At 40.7% G+C, this 5447-nt stretch overlaps 1 long non-coding RNA gene across 1 annotated transcript; it reads right to left on the reverse strand.

The window, feature by feature from the left end:
* Positions 1–4338: 4338 nt before the first annotated feature.
* On the reverse strand, positions 4339–4831 carry LOC124709202. The gene is made up of 3 exons (XR_007005395.1): positions 4731–4831; positions 4468–4637; positions 4339–4394 (listed from the first exon to the last, which is right to left on the reverse strand). It is a non-coding gene; the product is annotated as an uncharacterized LOC124709202 (long non-coding RNA).
* Between the last annotated feature and the right edge of the window lie 616 nt (positions 4832–5447).

Below are 5447 nucleotides of genomic sequence, written 5' to 3' on the forward strand. Positions count from 1 at the left end.
TGACCAGCTGCTTTTGGGCTCTTCAGCCACTGGCGGGTGTCTTCTTTCCCACTAGAAGAAACCTGGGAAGGGAGTGACCCAAGGGACCCCTTCCTAGCGAGAGAAGTGGGGACGGACGTCCCCGATGGTTGGTGGTGGTAGGGGGTGTTTCTCCCGAAGTATGTGGTTCAGGAGCAACAGGGAGGGAAATGCCCCCACCATCAAGGGGGTAGGTGTAGTCTTCCTGCTCTGAGAGGTGACCTTGGTTGGCGGAGCTGATGGTGCCAAAACTGTTGTAGTTGCGGCCTAAGACAATGTCTTATACACAGGATGCAGGCGTTCAAATTTTCTCTTAGCCTCAGTGTAGGTCATTCGGTCTGGGGTCTTGTATTCCATGCTTTTCCTTTCTTTCTGGAGAATCCTGCAGTCAGGCGAGCAAGTGAATGGTGCTCTCCGCAGTTGACACGGATGGGAGGCAGAGCACATGGAGTATTGGGATGTGATGGGCATCCGCAATCTAGGAACCTGACATGAAGTACAGCAGGAAGACATAAGGCCGAACTTCCAGCACTTGAGGCACCACATCGTGGCAGGGATATAGGGCTTTACATCACACCAGTAGACCATCACTGACCACCTCGGGCAATGAATCACCCTCAAAGGCCAAGATGAAGGCACCGGTGGCAACCTGATTATTCTTCGGATCCCAGTGGACATGCCAGACAAAATTTACACCTTGCCACTCTAAATTGGCGTGCAGCTCATTGTCAGATTGCAAAAGAAGGTCTCTGTGAAATATGATACCCTGGACCATATGTAAGCTCTTATGGGGTGTGATGGTTACATAAACATCCCCCAGCTTGTCACAAGCAAGTAACTCCCATGACTGGGCAGAGGATGCTGTTTTGATCAAGACTGACCCACATCTCATTTTGGACAAGCCCTCCACCTCCCTGAACTTATCCTCTAAATGCTCAACAAAAACTGAGGCTTCATCATGAAAGATTCCCAATCAGCTCTGTAACAAACAAGGTACTTGGGTGAATAAGATCCGCTGCCATCCTTAGTCTGACATTCCTCCCTTGGTGTGGCCAGGGAGGGAAATGATTTGGGGTTGCACTTTTGTGCGTTGAATTGAGCTCATGATCACTTAGAGACTGCTGGTGTTTCACCACCGGCAAGAGATGATGGACTACACTTCATCGCATGTCATCTGCCCTAATGCCACCCACTCCGACCAGGGGCCCTCCCAACAGGCACCACCCAGCTGCAGCAAAGTCCACCTGGCAGGATGTCCATTGCCGGCAGTCCCGATGCCCCAGGATGATGGCCATCTACCCCTTGGCATACGTGGGGAGTTAACAGCGCAGGCTTCAGCAGAGCTTTCCCTGTGTTGTCAGGTGACTACATACAACAGGGTACATGGCAGCCCCACCACAATAGACTGGCTACTGTGGTGGATATAAGGTGCAAAGAAGTCGATGGTCATTGTCGACACAGAAATCGACACTGCATAGTGCATGGTGGGAAATGCACACAGGAAGGTATCCTCACCCAAGAGATGGAGAATGGGCAGGACTGCAATGTGATGACGAGGAAGTGGGCTAGATATCTCAATGCACAATGGACATGATGCACTTTGTAAGGCGCCCTTCCTCAATTGGCTCACTCTTCGGGAAAATTTTGAAGAATGGAGGTCAAACCCTACAGGGGACCACCACAAAGGCTGAAACGTGTGAAACTCATTTTAGTCACCTCGTACAACAGGCAGGAATACCTCGGGCCTATTCTAGCCCCCGGACACTGTTTAAATGTTTATGCTGGTATATGGTGACACTTCCACACATTTAGTAAAGCCAGCGTTAGGAATTAAAAATTTTTACTTTCACATTTGTCACATAACAGTGCATTTCATTAGCAAAAATGCATGTACTCATGACCGTGAAAGCAATGGCAGTACCTGAAGACACTGAAGCAATTTCTGTAGCTCGTGTTAATGGATATTTTGACCAAATTGTGTTGGCGTTGGTAGGAAGTGAGTAACATGATTGTCATTAGAATGAGCTATCATTGAGTGGACTGACTTTCATTAAGGACTGGATCAAGTGAATTATTGCAGTGCATTTTTATCTGAAAGACAGCAGCAGTTTTGCGGTGTATAGTATAAATATGAACAGTGACTTATACAACACCTAAATATTTAGTTTAGTGATTTGTTAGAGCTACCACTGATTGTTGCATAGTGTTTTAGTAAGTCATGTATTCTGCCACTGGATCCTTTCATTTGTTAGTATCCACCTGATTTATCCACTAAATCTTATGAAGTTGAAAATCTGAATATTGTACAAACAGAAGCCTGAGGATGATAAGTTATGGGAAAGTGTCATTTACTAAGATTTTCAACTCCATGACTACAGACTGACAGGCAACTGAAGAGGTGATGGAGAAAGACTACAAAAATCAGGTTGGTGGACTTTAGCAGATAAAGTGGGATTTAGAAAATAAAGGAATGAGTGGGCATGACCTTTGAATTCTACATTTGGACTGTAGAACTTTTACCACTAGACTACATAAAGGTATAGCAGAAGACAACTTTCCTGTAGAAACTATTACTCCTTACAGTGTTGCCAGTTTGCTCATATTGGTAGACTTAGGGTTCTGAAGAGCTGTCAGTTTTGTTATTGCCTTAAGTGAACATTTCTGACAAACTTCTGACGGGTGACAGGATTTGTGCCAAAGATTGTACATTCCTGACTGAAAATTCTTCTGCCTTAACAGAAATCTACAGTGTCATTTCTCTTATTTGAAGCATTGCAACCATCTATTTGTTCATCAGTTGTACAAGAAACAGGATATCTTAAGAGGCATTACAATAACTAACTACTATTCCCAGCTTTATGTACACTTGGGAAAATTTGCTACTGAATTGCAATTGTAACATTCATTCCTACTTCCAGCCTACACTCATGTACCAAATCACAGTATAGTGATATGCACATACACAGATAGTGGTAATATCATGGAAACAAGGTACAAAGAGGGTTGTGCAATGGCAGAGCAGTCATTAGTGCTCAGGTGATTTGTGTGAAAAGATTTCCAAAGTGATTATGGCCACACAAAGGGAATTAACAGACTGTAAATGCAAATTGGTAGATGGAGCTAGATACATGGGAGACTCCATTTCAAAAATTGTTAGAGAATTCAATATTCTGGCACTCACAGTCTCAAGAGTGTGCTGAGAATACTAAATTTCAGGCATTATCTCTCACCATGGATAACAGTGGCTGACAGATTTCACTTAGTGACCAAGAGCAACAGCATTTACAGCACTTTCACAGTTATGGATGGCTACAGAGGCAGCATAGCTCAATATATCTGCAGGGGATTTCCAGTGATTAAGTCCATGCTACACTGAGCTGATGCACTTCTCCAAGCTCAGGGAGATCCGACACAGTATCAAGAGAACCCTTGAATTTACACCTCAGTACGTTTCTCCTATTAGAAATTTAGTAAATTACACTAATTCCCACGAATTAACAGCCACATCTTATGAGACATACCAGTGCACAGATTCCTCAAATTAAAACATCCTTGGGAATAATGTACACACTTTTGCAATTACAAGAAATTTATTCTTTAGCAGCTTAATTAACTCTTAAAGCACCACTTATAACTTCATCTGAAAGACAAGTGTTACTCCTCAGTTCACTGATTCACTTTGTTTCCATTATTTGCAACTCCATAGTAAAGCTACATAATACCAGTAGCAGATGCAAAGCAGAGTCTTAATTCTCAGACTTACTACTGACATCATTTTTCATATTTAACACAGATTGTGCTAATGATGTAATGGAGAAATAAACACACACACACCATCTCTGTTAATGAAATAACAAAAATGCATAATAGTAATTCTGATAAGTAACAGAACTAAGTAACTGCATTGCCTGCAAACAAAAAAGTCTCTAGAATTTAAGACATGTGAATAGATCCCAATCCAGACAATTTCAGCTTGTAGAAAGGAACAAACTTGTTACTACAATGCTCTTAACAGTGTTAGACTAATAGATAAAAATTATTTAAGTTCGAACATTTATCACAGTTGGGAGCATTAAAATGGGGAGTAACTACTGATGCAACATAGAATAGTTTTAGCACATTTTCATGTTTATACTTTACAAAACTATTATAGCACTCCAAAGACTCCTTACACTTCGAGAACTTACCATTCTTGCAAGTCTGACATATTTGTTGTACAGTTGAAGTACCTGAAGTACATCAAGAGTATCAATAACAGCAACATCATTGCAGGTCATTCCAAGGATCAACTGATTTAATTCAGTAAATGAATTCAATGTCCAAGAATCATTTCTCTCTAATATCTTAGATCTGATACTCCCCAGGAGAACTGAAAGCTGATGCATGATCACGTAAATTTTAAGATCAATGAATGAATCTAGAATAAAGCTAATTTATCATAAAACTTACTGTATTTTGTGGTAGTCCACTGAAGTCCTGTGCAAAGTGCTCAAAAGAAACATCTGATAGGGTGCCCCTCAGCTTCTTTTGTATCTCCAATAATTCCTTTGGTGATATAAATGTGAAAAAATGACCTGGATTCCCACTCTTATATATGCTTTCCAGAATGCTTCTCTCAGCTAAGAAACAAATACTTTGTTTAGTTACTAGAAAGATGTTTAAACCAGTATACAAGTTCTGCTGATTACATCTCAGTGACTGGTGCTACTTACCCAAGTAAGGTCTTATTTTCTGTAGTACTGTCAAAATTTGCATCCGAGTTGACACAGGAAGATCAGTCACATCCTGAGCATGAGCTGCAGTGACAATATTAGTTATTAAATTAAACAGCATTTCCTGCTTTAGACCTCCAATCTCAAGACTGGAAATCACTGATGATGGTACAGATTTTACAAAACCTTCTAAACTCAACAGTAGTTCTGGATCATTTTTTCCACTCAGCAACTCTGCCTGAAAAAGTTGCTTCTCTTAGTTTCAAACACAGAAAAAATGGAGGATTATTTTTAATCGATACAGCAAACACTGACTTTATAGGCACAAAATTGAAGGTTAACAAATATCACTCACCTAGTTTGTTCTTTGAAAGTACTGCATATTCCACAAACAGCATTTATTAACCATATACTAATTGTTTATGTATTACCAATTATTAGTTTTAACCCCAAAATTTTTATCTAAAATAATGGTTGTCTGTTTTTCTTATTTACATTGTGTGTAAAACATCTGACATAACATTAATGATAGATGATTAAAATTACTTGTTAACTGACTTTTCCATGTGCCATAACATTGCCATTACAGCTGTCAGCTGTTATATCAGTTAAAGCTCTGTGAAACAAGGAGGTGGTTGCTGGCATAGGCCAAACCTGCTGTTATCCTCTGCTATCAAAGACCATGGAGACTGAGGGTTGTTGTTGTTGTTGTTGTTG

The sequence above is a fragment of the Schistocerca piceifrons genome, chromosome 1 (genome assembly GCF_021461385.2).
Source record: "Schistocerca piceifrons isolate TAMUIC-IGC-003096 chromosome 1, iqSchPice1.1, whole genome shotgun sequence".
Taxonomy (NCBI): Eukaryota; Metazoa; Arthropoda; class Insecta; order Orthoptera; family Acrididae; genus Schistocerca; species Schistocerca piceifrons.